A 16,367-nucleotide genomic window follows, 5' to 3' on the forward strand; every position below is an offset into this window, starting at 1 on the left:
CGTTCATATACACAAGAGTTCCAAGTAGTTTCGATGCTCTGGTATTACGAATGCAAATTCCGTCTGTTTTGAACGTCTTAAATTGAAAGGGCGGTCACAAATTGGTCCATTTCACTCCTTGTCGACAATCACACAGCACCTGAGGTAACAAGCACGTCTCGAGCCCCATTGTGCTCTCCATTGTTCATGCCAACTCAGGGCCTCGCTCTTTGCTACTGTGTAAAACTCTTGTCGTCCAACTGAAAAACACTGGGACACAACAAGTTTCCGCGTCTCCATTGCACTGATCGTACTACGAAACGCTCCCCAAACTTGGCAATCACCCATGCAGATGACTGTTCCGACTTTACACGACGCTCACGCAACGCTCACGCTAGTGACAGCCTTATTTACAGTTCGACGTCGCGCCAAAGCGAATGAGCCCATTTCGCCTACGGCTTAGGCCGCTCTTCTAGTGTGGCTGCTCTGTGTCTGCAGGCAGCGAGGGGCTGCAAGCTTCCTGTGTTCGCACCTATATCACCTGTGCTTCCTTGTCAGAGACAGACTATCGCAAAACATACAACTCACTCCATGAATTGATTGCTACGGCATCTGTTATCAGCAGTCACAACCAGCAACACCAGTAGCAGCCTACTGACGCAAAGAATGGGAACGTGCAGTGGGATTTACGTGAAATCGGCGCAAGGCAGATCTTTCCGACGTAGGCTTGAGAATCTTATGGGAACATTTGTACTGTTTCTAAATTAAGTGTAGGTGTGGGAGGAGGGTGCTTCCAGCGCACGAATAAAAGCACGCTCGCCAATTGTGGATGCTAATCGTTCGCTTGTATCTGCCTACACACCTCTGCCGGTTGGGAATTATTCCACTTGCATGGCAAGGTGCGCATGTAGGTGTGTTAAAAATTCTGGAGGCGCTGGGTATCGATCCCAGTACCTCTCGCACGCTAAGCGAGCGCTCTATCATCTGAGCTACGCCCACCCCCCCGATAACTAGTAGTGCTACATACAGTCATATCAACGTCACAGACCCTTGCACTCCCATTATTCCGCAGACAAACACTACTCTCTATGTATCAGTGAGGGTGTCTTTCAGATTTCGTGCATTCTGTATCGAATCGTAGTTGGCCACAATGAAAGTGGCACGCATAACGTCGAAAATAGAGTTCAGACACCGCTCTGAGTAAGACGAACGTGTTGTCCACCTCTAGACTTCAATGACGTTAAGCCGTGATACCTAAGACAGATCTGCACTCGATGACACCACGATAACAGCCGGTCCTCACACTTACATCTTGCTCTCCTTATGACAGTATACATCATATCAGTCTGTGACGCTGGTTTTGCAACTTCTTGCGTGCGTTTATGTTCGCCGCGACCAACACTTACCATGCACTGACCACAAAACATGGAGGAGCCGGGGCTTGAACCCGAGACCGTTCACACGCTAAGCGAACGATCTGCCAACTGAGCTACAGCTACACACACGACCAAGCCTGGCTATTCTCCATTCTTTGCGACTCTGATGTGCACGGACACGATGGTTGGTTGGTTTGTAGCGGCGAAGGTACCAGAATACAAAGGCGCGGACACGTTCATATACACAAGAGTTCCAAGTAGTTTCGATGCTCTGGTATTACGAATGCAAATTCCGTCTGTTTTGAACGTCTTAAATTGAAAGGGCGGTCACAAATTGGTCCATTTCACTCCTTGTCGACAATCACACAGCACCTGAGGTAACAAGCACGTCTCGAGCCCCATTGTGCTCTCCATTGTTCATGCCAACTCAGGGCCTCGCTCTTTGCTACTGTGTAAAACTCTTGTCGTCCAACTGAAAAACACTGGGACACAACAAGTTTCCGCGTCTCCATTGCACTGATCGTACTACGAAACGCTCCCCAAACTTGGCAATCACCCATGCAGATGACTTTTCCGACTTTACACGACGCTCACGCAACGCTCACGCTAGTGACAGCCTTATTTACAGTTCGACGTCGCGCCAAAGCGAATGAGCACATTTCGCCTACGGCTTAGGCCGCTCTTCTAGTGTGGCTGCTCTGTGTCTGCAGGCAGCGAGGGGCTGCAAGCTTCCTGTGTTCGCACCTATATCACCTGTGCTTCCTTGTCAGAGACAGACTATCGCAAAACATACAACTCACTCCATGAATTGATTGCTACGGCATCTGTTATCAGCAGTCACAACCAGCAACACCAGTAGCAGCCGACTGACGCAAAGAATGGGAACGTGCAGTGGGATTTACGTGAAATCGGCGCAAGGCAGATCTTTCCGACGTAGGCTTGAAAATCTTATGGGAACATTTGTACTGTTTCTAAATTAAGTGTAGGTGTGGGAGGAGGGTGCTTCCTGCGCACGAATAAAAGCACGCTCGCCAATTGTGGATGCTAATCGTTCGCTTGTATCTGCCTACACACCTCTGCCGGTTGGGAATTATTCCACTTGCATGGCAAGGTGCGCATGTAGGTGTGTTAAAAATTCTGGAGGCGCTGGGTATCGATCCCAGCACCTCTCGCACGCTAAGCGAGCGCTCTACCATCTGAGCTACGCCCACCCCCCCGATAACTAGTAGTGCTACATACAGTCATATCAACGTCACAGACCCTTGCACTCCCATTATTCCGCAGACAAACACTACTCTCTATGTATCAGTGAGGGAGTCTTTCAGGTTTCGTGCATTCTGTATCGAATCGTAGTTGGCCACAATGAAAGTGGCACGCATAACGTCGAAAATAGAGTTCAGACACCGCTCTGAGTAAGACGAACGTGTTGTCCACCTCTAGACTTCAATGACGTTAAGCCGTGATACCTAAGACAGATCCGCACTCGATGACACCACGATAACAGCCGGTCCTCACACTTACATCTTGCTCTCCTTATGACAGTATGCATCATATCAGTCTGTGATGCTGGTTTTGCAACTTCTTGCGTGCGTTTATGTTCGCCGCGACCAACACTTACCATGCACTGACCACAAAACATGGAGGAGCCGGGGCTTGAACCCGAGACCGTTCACACGCTAAGCGAACGATCTGCCAACTGAGCTACAGCTACACACACGACCAAGCCTGGCTATTCTCCATTCTTTGCGACTCTGATGTGCACGGACACGATGGTTGGTTGGTTTGTAGCGGCGAAGGTACCAGAATACAAAGGCGCGGACACGTTCATATACACAAGAGTTCCTAGTAGTTTCGATGCTCTGGTATTACGAATGCAAATTCCGTCTGTTTTGAACGTCTTAAATTGAAAGGGCGGTCACAAATTGGTCCATTTCACTCCTTGTCGACAATCACACAGCACCTGAGGTAACAAGCACATCTCGAGCCCCATTGTGCTCTCCATTGTTCATGCCAACTCAGTGCCTCGCTCTTTGCTACTGTGTAAAACTCTTGTCGTCCAACTGAAAAACACTGGGACACAACAAGTTTCCGCGTCTCCATTGCACTGATCGTACTACGAAACGCTCCCCAAACTTGGCAATCACCCATGCAGATGACTGTTCCGACTTTACACGACGCTCACGCAACGCTCACGCTAGTGACAGCCTTATTTACAGTTCGACGTCGCGCCAAAGCGAATGAGCCCATTTCGCCTACGGCTTAGGCCGCTCTTCTAGTGTGGCTGCTCTGTGTCTGCAGGCAGCGAGGGGCTGCAAGCTTCCTGTGTTCGCACCTATATCACCTGTGCTTCCTTGTCAGAGACAGACTATCGCAAAACATACAACTCACTCCATGAATTGATTGCTACGGCATCTGTTATCAGCAGTCACAACCAGCAACACCAGTAGCAGCCTACTGACGCAAAGAATGGGAACGTGCAGTGGGATTTACGTGAAATCGGCGCAAGGCAGATCTTTCCGACGTAGGCTTGAGAATCTTATGGGAACATTTGTACTGTTTCTAAATTAAGTGTAGGTGTGGGAGGAGGGTGCTTCCTGCGCACGAATAAAAGCACGCTCGCCAATTGTGGATGCTAATCGTTCGCTTGTATCTGCCTACACACCTCTGCCGGTTGGGAATTATTCCACTTGCATGGCAAGGTGCGCATGTAGGTGTGTTAAAAATTCTGGAGGCGCTGGGTATCGATCCCAGTACCTCTCGCACGCTAAGCGAGCGCTCTATCATCTGAGCTACGCCCACCCCCCCGATAACTAGTAGTGCTACATACAGTCATATCAACGTCACAGACCCTTGCACTCCCATTATTCCGCAGACAGACACTACTCTCTATGTATCAGTGAGGGTGTCTTTCAGGTTTCGTGCATTCTGTATCGAATCGTAGTTGGCCACAATGAAAGTGGCACGCATAACGTCGAAAATAGAGTTCAGACACCGCTCTGAGTAAGACGAACGTGTTGTCCACCTCTAGACTTCAATGACGTTAAGCCGTGATACCTAAGACAGATCTGCACTCGATGACACCACGATAACAGCCGGTCCTCACACTTACATCTTGCTCTCCTTATGACAGTATACATCATATCAGTCTGTGACGCTGGTTTTGCAACTTCTTGCGTGCGTTTATGTTCGCCGCGACCAACACTTACCATGCACTGACCACAAAACATGGAGGAGCCGGGGCTTGAACCCGAGACCGTTCACACGCTAAGCGAACGATCTGCCAACTGAGCTACAGCTACACACACGACCAAGCCTGGCTATTCTCCATTCTTTGCGACTCTGATGTGCACGGACACGATGGTTGGTTGGTTTGTAGCGGCGAAGGTACCAGAATACAAAGGCGCGGACACGTTCATATACACAAGAGTTCCTAGTAGTTTCGATGCTCTGGTATTACGAATGCAAATTCCGTCTGTTTTGAACGTCTTAAATTGAAAGGGCGGTCACAAATTGGTCCATTTCACTCCTTGTCGACAATCACACAGCACCTGAGGTAACAAGCACATCTCGAGCCCCATTGTGCTCTCCATTGTTCATGCCAACTCAGTGCCTCGCTCTTTGCTACTGTGTAAAACTCTTGTCGTCCAACTGAAAAACACTGGGACACAACAAGTTTCCGCGTCTCCATTGCACTGATCGTACTACGAAACGCTCCCCAAACTTGGCAATCACCCATGCAGATGACTGTTCCGACTTTACACGACGCTCACGCAACGCTCACGCTAGTGACAGCCTTATTTACAGTTCGACGTCGCGCCAAAGCGAATGAGCCCATTTCGCCTACGGCTTAGGCCGCTCTTCTAGTGTGGCTGCTCTGTGTCTGCAGGCAGCGAGGGGCTGCAAGCTTCCTGTGTTCGCACCTATATCACCTGTGCTTCCTTGTCAGAGACAGACTATCGCAAAACATACAACTCACTCCATGAATTGATTGCTACGGCATCTGTTATCAGCAGTCACAACCAGCAACACCAGTAGCAGCCTACTGACGCAAAGAATGGGAACGTGCAGTGGGATTTACGTGAAATCGGCGCAAGGCAGATCTTTCCGACGTAGGCTTGAGAATCTTATGGGAACATTTGTACTGTTTCTAAATTAAGTGTAGGTGTGGGAGGAGGGTGCTTCCTGCGCACGAATAAAAGCACGCTCGCCAATTGCGGATGCTAATCGTTCGCATGTATCTGCCTACACACCTCTGCCGGTTGGGAATTATTCCACTTGCATGGCAAGGTGCGCATGTAGGTGTGTTAAAAACTCTGGAGGCGCTGGGTATCGATCCCAGCACCTCTCGCACGCTAAGCGAGCGCTCTACCATCTGAGCTACGCCCACCCCCCCGATAACTAGTAGTGCTACATACAGTCATATCAACGTCACAGACCCTTGCACTCCCATTATTCCGCAGACAAACACTACTCTCTATGTATCAGTGAGGGAGTCTTTCAGGTTTCGTGCATTCTGTATCGAATCGTAGTTGGCCACAATGAAAGTGGCACGCATAACGTCGAAAATAGAGTTCAGACACCGCTCTGAGTAAGACGAACGTGTTGTCCACCTCTAGACTTCAATGACGTTAAGCCGTGATACCTAAGACAGATCCGCACTCGATGACACCACGATAACAGCCGGTCCTCACACTTACATCTTGCTCTCCTTATGACAGTATGCATCATATCAGTCTGTGATGCTGGTTTTGCAACTTCTTGCGTGCGTTTATGTTCGCCGCGACCAACACTTACCATGCACTGACCACAAAACATGGAGGAGCCGGGGCTTGAACCCGAGACCGTTCACACGCTAAGCGAACGATCTGCCAACTGAGCTACAGCTACACACACGACCAAGCCTGGCTATTCTCCATTCTTTGCGACTCTGATGTGCACGGACACGATGGTTGGTTGGTTTGTAGCGCCGAAGGTACCAGAATACAAAGGCGCGGACACGTTCATATACACAAGAGTTCCTAGTAGTTTCGATGCTCTGGTATTACGAATGCAAATTCCGTCTGTTTTGAACGTCTTAAATTGAAAGGGCGGTCACAAATTGGTCCATTTCACTCCTTGTCGACAATCACACAGCACCTGAGGTAACAAGCACATCTCGAGCCCCATTGTGCTCTCCATTGTTCATGCCAACTCAGTGCCTCGCTCTTTGCTACTGTGTAAAACTCTTGTCGTCCAACTGAAAAACACTGGGACACAACAAGTTTCCGCGTCTCCATTGCACTGATCGTACTACGAAACGCTCCCCAAACTTGGCAATCACCCATGCAGATGACTGTTCCGACTTTACACGACGCTCACGCAACGCTCACGCTAGTGACAGCCTTATTTACAGTTCGACGTCGCGCCAAAGCGAATGAGCACATTTCGCCTACGGCTTAGGCCGCTCTTCTAGTGTGGCTGCTCTGTGTCTGCAGGCAGCGAGGGGCTGCAAGCTTCCTGTGTTCGCACCTATATCACCTGTGCTTCCTTGTCAGAGACAGACTATCGCAAAACATACAACTCACTCCATGAATTGATTGCTACGGCATCTGTTATCAGCAGTCACAACCAGCAACACCAGTAGCAGCCGACTGACGCAAAGAATGGGAACGTGCAGTGGGATTTACGTGAAATCGGCGCAAGGCAGATCTTTCCGACGTAGGCTTGAAAATCTTATGGGAACATTTGTACTGTTTCTAAATTAAGTGTAGGTGTGGGAGGAGGGTGCTTCCTGCGCACGAATAAAAGCACGCTCGCCAATTGTGGATGCTAATCGTTCGCTTGTATCTGCCTACACACCTCTGCCGGTTGGGAATTATTCCACTTGCATGGCAAGGTGCGCATGTAGGTGTGTTAAAAATTCTGGAGGCGCTGGGTATCGATCCCAGCACCTCTCGCACGCTAAGCGAGCGCTCTACCATCTGAGCTACGCCCACCCCCCCGATAACTAGTAGTGCTACATACAGTCATATCAACGTCACAGACCCTTGCACTCCCATTATTCCGCAGACAAACACTACTCTCTATGTATCAGTGAGGGAGTCTTTCAGGTTTCGTGCATTCTGTATCGAATCGTAGTTGGCCACAATGAAAGTGGCACGCATAACGTCGAAAATAGAGTTCAGACACCGCTCTGAGTAAGACGAACGTGTTGTCCACCTCTAGACTTCAATGACGTTAAGCCGTGATACCTAAGACAGATCCGCACTCGATGACACCACGATAACAGCCGGTCCTCACACTTACATCTTGCTCTCCTTATGACAGTATGCATCATATCAGTCTGTGATGCTGGTTTTGCAACTTCTTGCGTGCGTTTATGTTCGCCGCGACCAACACTTACCATGCACTGACCACAAAACATGGAGGAGCCGGGGCTTGAACCCGAGACCGTTCACACGCTAAGCGAACGATCTGCCAACTGAGCTACAGCTACACACACGACCAAGCCTGGCTATTCTCCATTCTTTGCGACTCTGATGTGCACGGACACGATGGTTGGTTGGTTTGTAGCGGCGAAGGTACCAGAATACAAAGGCGCGGACACGTTCATATACACAAGAGTTCCTAGTAGTTTCGATGCTCTGGTATTACGAATGCAAATTCCGTCTGTTTTGAACGTCTTAAATTGAAAGGGCGGTCACAAATTGGTCCATTTCACTCCTTGTCGACAATCACACAGCACCTGAGGTAACAAGCACATCTCGAGCCCCATTGTGCTCTCCATTGTTCATGCCAACTCAGTGCCTCGCTCTTTGCTACTGTGTAAAACTCTTGTCGTCCAACTGAAAAACACTGGGACACAACAAGTTTCCGCGTCTCCATTGCACTGATCGTACTACGAAACGCTCCCCAAACTTGGCAATCACCCATGCAGATGACTGTTCCGACTTTACACGACGCTCACGCAACGCTCACGCTAGTGACAGCCTTATTTACAGTTCGACGTCGCGCCAAAGCGAATGAGCCCATTTCGCCTACGGCTTAGGCCGCTCTTCTAGTGTGGCTGCTCTGTGTCTGCAGGCAGCGAGGGGCTGCAAGCTTCCTGTGTTCGCACCTATATCACCTGTGCTTCCTTGTCAGAGACAGACTATCGCAAAACATACAACTCACTCCATGAATTGATTGCTACGGCATCTGTTATCAGCAGTCACAACCAGCAACACCAGTAGCAGCCTACTGACGCAAAGAATGGGAACGTGCAGTGGGATTTACGTGAAATCGGCGCAAGGCAGATCTTTCCGACGTAGGCTTGAGAATCTTATGGGAACATTTGTACTGTTTCTAAATTAAGTGTAGGTGTGGGAGGAGGGTGCTTCCTGCGCACGAATAAAAGCACGCTCGCCAATTGTGGATGCTAATCGTTCGCTTGTATCTGCCTACACACCTCTGCCGGTTGGGAATTATTCCACTTGCATGGCAAGGTGCGCATGTAGGTGTGTTAAAAATTCTGGAGGCGCTGGGTATCGATCCCAGTACCTCTCGCACGCTAAGCGAGCGCTCTATCATCTGAGCTACGCCCACCCCCCCGATAACTAGTAGTGCTACATACAGTCATATCAACGTCACAGACCCTTGCACTCCCATTATTCCGCAGACAGACACTACTCTCTATGTATCAGTGAGGGTGTCTTTCAGGTTTCGTGCATTCTGTATCGAATCGTAGTTGGCCACAATGAAAGTGGCACGCATAACGTCGAAAATAGAGTTCAGACACCGCTCTGAGTAAGACGAACGTGTTGTCCACCTCTAGACTTCAATGACGTTAAGCCGTGATACCTAAGACAGATCTGCACTCGATGACACCACGATAACAGCCGGTCCTCACACTTACATCTTGCTCTCCTTATGACAGTATACATCATATCAGTCTGTGACGCTGGTTTTGCAACTTCTTGCGTGCGTTTATGTTCGCCGCGACCAACACTTACCATGCACTGACCACAAAACATGGAGGAGCCGGGGCTTGAACCCGAGACCGTTCACACGCTAAGCGAACGATCTGCCAACTGAGCTACAGCTACACACACGACCAAGCCTGGCTATTCTCCATTCTTTGCGACTCTGATGTGCACGGACACGATGGTTGGTTGGTTTGTAGCGGCGAAGGTACCAGAATACAAAGGCGCGGACACGTTCATATACACAAGAGTTCCTAGTAGTTTCGATGCTCTGGTATTACGAATGCAAATTCCGTCTGTTTTGAACGTCTTAAATTGAAAGGGCGGTCACAAATTGGTCCATTTCACTCCTTGTCGACAATCACACAGCACCTGAGGTAACAAGCACATCTCGAGCCCCATTGTGCTCTCCATTGTTCATGCCAACTCAGTGCCTCGCTCTTTGCTACTGTGTAAAACTCTTGTCGTCCAACTGAAAAACACTGGGACACAACAAGTTTCCGCGTCTCCATTGCACTGATCGTACTACGAAACGCTCCCCAAACTTGGCAATCACCCATGCAGATGACTGTTCCGACTTTACACGACGCTCACGCAACGCTCACGCTAGTGACAGCCTTATTTACAGTTCGACGTCGCGCCAAAGCGAATGAGCCCATTTCGCCTACGGCTTAGGCCGCTCTTCTAGTGTGGCTGCTCTGTGTCTGCAGGCAGCGAGGGGCTGCAAGCTTCCTGTGTTCGCACCTATATCACCTGTGCTTCCTTGTCAGAGACAGACTATCGCAAAACATACAACTCACTCCATGAATTGATTGCTACGGCATCTGTTATCAGCAGTCACAACCAGCAACACCAGTAGCAGCCTACTGACGCAAAGAATGGGAACGTGCAGTGGGATTTACGTGAAATCGGCGCAAGGCAGATCTTTCCGACGTAGGCTTGAGAATCTTATGGGAACATTTGTACTGTTTCTAAATTAAGTGTAGGTGTGGGAGGAGGGTGCTTCCTGCGCACGAATAAAAGCACGCTCGCCAATTGTGGATGCTAATCGTTCGCTTGTATCTGCCTACACACCTCTGCCGGTTGGGAATTATTCCACTTGCATGGCAAGGTGCGCATGTAGGTGTGTTAAAAATTCTGGAGGCGCTGGGTATCGATCCCAGCACCTCTCGCACGCTAAGCGAGCGCTCTACCATCTGAGCTACGCCCACCCCCCCGATAACTAGTAGTGCTACATACAGTCATATCAACGTCACAGACCCTTGCACTCCCATTATTCCGCAGACAAACACTACTCTCTATGTATCAGTGAGGGAGTCTTTCAGGTTTCGTGCATTCTGTATCGAATCGTAGTTGGCCACAATGAAAGTGGCACGCATAACGTCGAAAATAGAGTTCAGACACCGCTCTGAGTAAGACGAACGTGTTGTCCACCTCTAGACTTCAATGACGTTAAGCCGTGATACCTAAGACAGATCCGCACTCGATGACACCACGATAACAGCCGGTCCTCACACTTACATCTTGCTCTCCTTATGACAGTATGCATCATATCAGTCTGTGATGCTGGTTTTGCAACTTCTTGCGTGCGTTTATGTTCGCCGCGACCAACACTTACCATGCACTGACCACAAAACATGGAGGAGCCGGGGCTTGAACCCGAGACCGTTCACACGCTAAGCGAACGATCTGCCAACTGAGCTACAGCTACACACACGACCAAGCCTGGCTATTCTCCATTCTTTGCGACTCTGATGTGCACGGACACGATGGTTGGTTGGTTTGTAGCGGCGAAGGTACCAGAATACAAAGGCGCGGACACGTTCATATACACAAGAGTTCCTAGTAGTTTCGATGCTCTGGTATTACGAATGCAAATTCCGTCTGTTTTGAACGTCTTAAATTGAAAGGGCGGTCACAAATTGGTCCATTTCACTCCTTGTCGACAATCACACAGCACCTGAGGTAACAAGCACATCTCGAGCCCCATTGTGCTCTCCATTGTTCATGCCAACTCAGTGCCTCGCTCTTTGCTACTGTGTAAAACTCTTGTCGTCCAACTGAAAAACACTGGGACACAACAAGTTTCCGCGTCTCCATTGCACTGATCGTACTACGAAACGCTCCCCAAACTTGGCAATCACCCATGCAGATGACTGTTCCGACTTTACACGACGCTCACGCAACGCTCACGCTAGTGACAGCCTTATTTACAGTTCGACGTCGCGCCAAAGCGAATGAGCCCATTTCGCCTACGGCTTAGGCCGCTCTTCTAGTGTGGCTGCTCTGTGTCTGCAGGCAGCGAGGGGCTGCAAGCTTCCTGTGTTCGCACCTATATCACCTGTGCTTCCTTGTCAGAGACAGACTATCGCAAAACATACAACTCACTCCATGAATTGATTGCTACGGCATCTGTTATCAGCAGTCACAACCAGCAACACCAGTAGCAGCCGACTGACGCAAAGAATGGGAACGTGCAGTGGGATTTACGTGAAATCGGCGCAAGGCAGATCTTTCCGACGTAGGCTTGAGAATCTTATGGGAACATTTGTACTGTTTCTAAATTAAGTGTAGGTGTGGGAGGAGGGTGCTTCCTGCGCACGAATAAAAGCACGCTCGCCAATTGTGGATGCTAATCGTTCGCTTGTATCTGCCTACACACCTCTGCCGGTTGGGAATTATTCCACTTGCATGGCAAGGTGCGCATGTAGGTGTGTTAAAAATTCTGGAGGCGCTGGGTATCGATCCCAGTACCTCTCGCACGCTAAGCGAGCGCTCTATCATCTGAGCTACGCCCAGATGTGTTAAAAATTCTGGAGGCGCTGGGTATCGATCCCAGTACCTCTCGCACGCTAAGCGAGCGCTCTATCATCTGAGCTACGCCCACCCCCCCGATAACTAGTAGTGCTACATACAGTCATATCAACGTCACAGACCCTTGCACTCCCATTATTCCGCAGACAGACACTACTCTCTATGTATCAGTGAGGGTGTCTTTCAGGTTTCGTGCATTCTGTATCGAATCGTAGTTGGCCACAATGAAAGTGGCACGCATAACGTCGAAAATAGAGTTCAGACACCGCTCTGAGTAAGACGAACGTGTTGTCCACCTCTAGACTTCAATGACGTTAAGCCGTGATACCTAAGACAGATCTGCACTCGATGACACCACGATAACAGCCGGTCCTCACACTTACATCTTGCTCTCCTTATGACAGTATACATCATATCAGTCTGTGACGCTGGTTTTGCAACTTCTTGCGTGCGTTTATGTTCGCCGCGACCAACACTTACCATGCACTGACCACAAAACATGGAGGAGCCGGGGCTTGAACCCGAGACCGTTCACACGCTAAGCGAACGATCTGCCAACTGAGCTACAGCTACACACACGACCAAGCCTGGCTATTCTCCATTCTTTGCGACTCTGATGTGCACGGACACGATGGTTGGTTGGTTTGTAGCGGCGAAGGTACCAGAATACAAAGGCGCGGACACGTTCATATACACAAAAGTTCCTAGTAGTTTCGATGCTCTGGTATTACGAATGCAAATTCCGTCTGTTTTGAACGTCTTAAATTGAAAGGGCGGTCACAAATTGGTCCATTTCACTCCTTGTCGACAATCACACAGCACCTGAGGTAACAAGCACATCTCGAGCCCCATTGTGCTCTCCATTGTTCATGCCAACTCAGTGCCTCGCTCTTTGCTACTGTGTAAAACTCTTGTCGTCCAACTGAAAAACACTGGGACACAACAAGTTTCCGCGTCTCCATTGCACTGATCGTACTACGAAACGCTCCCCAAACTTGGCAATCACCCATGCAGATGACTGTTCCGACTTTACACGACGCTCACGCAACGCTCACGCTAGTGACAGCCTTATTTACAGTTCGACGTCGCGCCAAAGCGAATGAGCCCATTTCGCCTACGGCTTAGGCCGCTCTTCTAGTGTGGCTGCTCTGTGTCTGCAGGCAGCGAGGGGCTGCAAGCTTCCTGTGTTCGCACCTATATCACCTGTGCTTCCTTGTCAGAGACAGACTATCGCAAAACATACAACTCACTCCATGAACTGATTGCTACGGCATCTGTTATCAGCAGTCACAACCAGCAACACCAGTAGCAGCCTACTGACGCAAAGAATGGGAACGTGCAGTGTGATTTACGTGAAATCGGCGCAAGGCAGATCTTTCCGACGTAGGCTTGAGAATCTTATGGGAACATTTGTACTGTTTCTAAATTAAGTGTAGGTGTGGGAGGAGGGTGCTTCCTGCGCACGAATAAAAGCACGCTCGCCAATTGTGGATGCTAATCGTTCGCTTGTATCTGCCTACACACCTCTGCCGGTTGGGAATTATTCCACTTGCATGGCAAGGTGCGCATGTAGGTGTGTTAAAAATTCTGGAGGCGCTGGGTATCGATCCCAGTACCTCTCGCACGCTAAGCGAGCGCTCTATCATCTGAGCTACGCCCACCCCCCCGATAACTAGTAGTGCTACATACAGTCATATCAACGTCACAGACCCTTGCACTCCCATTATTCCGCAGACAAACACTACTCTCTATGTATCAGTGAGGGTGTCTTTCAGGTTTCGTGCATTCTGTATCGAATCGTAGTTGGCCACAATGAAAGTGGCACGCATAACGTCGAAAATAGAGTTCAGACACCGCTCTGAGTAAGACGAACGTGTTGTCCACCTCTAGACTTCAATGACGTTAAGCCGTGATACCTAAGACAGATCTGCACTCGATGACACCACGATAACAGCCGGTCCTCACACTTACATCTTGCTCTCCTTATGACAGTATACATCATATCAGTCTGTGACGCTGGTTTTGCAACTTCTTGCGTGCGTTTATGTTCGCCGCGACCAACACTTACCATGCACTGACCACAAAACATGGAGGAGCCGGGGCTTGAACCCGAGACCGTTCACACGCTAAGCGAACGATCTGCCAACTGAGCTACAGCTACACACACGACCAAGCCTGGCTATTCTCCATTCTTTGCGACTCTGATGTGCACGGACACGATGGTTGGTTGGTTTGTAGCGGCGAAGGTACCAGAATACAAAGGCGCGGACACGTTCATATACACAAGAGTTCCAAGTAGTTTCGATGCTCTGGTATTACGAATGCAAATTCCGTCTGTTTTGAACGTCTTAAATTGAAAGGGCGGTCACAAATTGGTCCATTTCACTCCTTGTCGACAATCACACAGCACCTGAGGTAACAAGCACATCTCGAGCCCCATTGTGCTCTCCATTGTTCATGCCAACTCAGTGCCTCGCTCTTTGCTACTGTGTAAAACTCTTGTCGTCCAACTGAAAAACACTGGGACACAACAAGTTTCCGCGTCTCCATTGCACTGATCGTACTACGAAACGCTCCCCAAACTTGGCAATCACCCATGCAGATGACTGTTCCGACTTTACACGACGCTCACGCAACGCTCACGCTAGTGACAGCCTTATTTACAGTTCGACGTCGCGCCAAAGCGAATGAGCCCATTTCGCCTACGGCTTAGGCCGCTCTTCTAGTGTGGCTGCTCTGTGTCTGCAGCAGCGAGGGGCTGCAAGCTTCCTGTGTTCGCACCTATATCACCTGTGCTTCCTTGTCAGAGACAGACTATCGCAAAACATACAACTCACTCCATGAATTGATTGCTACGGCATCTGTTATCAGCAGTCACAACCAGCAACACCAGTAGCAGCCTACTGACGCAAAGAATGGGAACGTGCAGTGGGATTTACGTGAAATCGGCGCAAGGCAGATCTTTCCGACGTAGGCTTGAGAATCTTATGGGAACATTTGTACTGTTTCTAAATTAAGTGTAGGTGTGGGAGGAGGGTGCTTCCTGCGCACGAATAAAAGCACGCTCGCCAATTGTGGATGCTAATCGTTCGCTTGTATCTGCCTACACACCTCTGCCGGTTGGGAATTATTCCACTTGCATGGCAAGGTGCGCATGTAGGTGTGTTAAAAATTCTGGAGGCGCTGGGTATCGATCCCAGTACCTCTCGCACGCTAAGCGAGCGCTCTATCATCTGAGCTACGCCCACCCCCCCGATAACTAGTAGTGCTACATACAGTCATATCAACGTCACAGACCCTTGCACTCCCATTATTCCGCAGACAGACACTACTCTCTATGTATCAGTGAGGGTGTCTTTCAGGTTTCGTGCATTCTGTATCGAATCGTAGTTGGCCACAATGAAAGTGGCACGCATAACGTCGAAAATAGAGTTCAGACACCGCTCTGAGTAAGACGAACGTGTTGTCCACCTCTAGACTTCAATGACGTTAAGCCGTGATACCTAAGACAGATCTGCACTCGATGACACCACGATAACAGCCGGTCCTCACACTTACATCTTGCTCTCCTTATGACAGTATACATCATATCAGTCTGTGACGCTGGTTTTGCAACTTCTTGCGTGCGTTTATGTTCGCCGCGACCAACACTTACCATACACTGACCACAAAACATGGAGGAGCCGGGGCTTGAACCCGAGACCGTTCACACGCTAAGCGAACGATCTGCCAACTGAGCTACAGCTACACACACGACCAAGCCTGGCTATTCTCCATTCTTTGCGACTCTGATGTGCACGGACACGATGGTTGGTTGGTTTGTAGCGGCGAAGGTACCAGAATACAAAGGCGCGGACACGTTCATATACACAAGAGTTCCTAGTAGTTTCGATGCTCTGGTATTATGAATGCAGATTCCGTCTGTTTTGAACGTCTTAAATTGAAAGGGCGGTCACAAATTGGTCCATTTCACTCCTTGTCGACAATCACACAGCACCTGAGGTAACAAGCACATCTCGAGCCCCATTGTGCTCTCCATTGTTCATGCCAACTCAGTGCCTCTCTCTTTGCTACTGTGTAAAACTCTTGTCGTCCAACTGAAAAACACTGGGACACAACAAGTTTCCGCGTCTCCATTGCACTGATCGTACTACGAAACGCTCCCCAAACTTGGCAATCACCCATGCAGATGACTGTTCCGACTTTACACGACGCTCACGCAACGCTCACGCTAGTGACAGCCTTATTTACAGTTCGA

The 16,367-nt window shown here is 49.4% G+C and overlaps 4 non-coding genes across 4 annotated transcripts; all 4 read right to left on the reverse strand.

The window, feature by feature from the left end:
- Positions 1-2,493: 2,493 nt before the first annotated feature.
- Positions 2,494-2,567, reverse strand: Trnaa-agc (transfer RNA alanine (anticodon AGC)). Its single transcript has one exon. It is a non-coding gene; the product is annotated as a tRNA-Ala (tRNA).
- Positions 2,568-5,669: 3,102 nt separating this feature from the next.
- On the reverse strand, positions 5,670-5,743 carry Trnaa-agc (transfer RNA alanine (anticodon AGC)). Its single transcript has one exon. It is a non-coding gene; the product is annotated as a tRNA-Ala (tRNA).
- Positions 5,744-7,257: 1,514 nt separating this feature from the next.
- Positions 7,258-7,331, reverse strand: Trnaa-agc (transfer RNA alanine (anticodon AGC)). The gene has a single exon. It is a non-coding gene; the product is annotated as a tRNA-Ala (tRNA).
- A 3,102-nt stretch (positions 7,332-10,433) lies between these two features.
- On the reverse strand, positions 10,434-10,507 carry Trnaa-agc (transfer RNA alanine (anticodon AGC)). Its single transcript has one exon. It is a non-coding gene; the product is annotated as a tRNA-Ala (tRNA).
- Between the last annotated feature and the right edge of the window lie 5,860 nt (positions 10,508-16,367).

Source organism: Schistocerca gregaria, chromosome 11 (assembly GCF_023897955.1).
Source record: "Schistocerca gregaria isolate iqSchGreg1 chromosome 11, iqSchGreg1.2, whole genome shotgun sequence".
In the NCBI taxonomy this organism is placed as follows: Eukaryota; Metazoa; Arthropoda; class Insecta; order Orthoptera; family Acrididae; genus Schistocerca; species Schistocerca gregaria.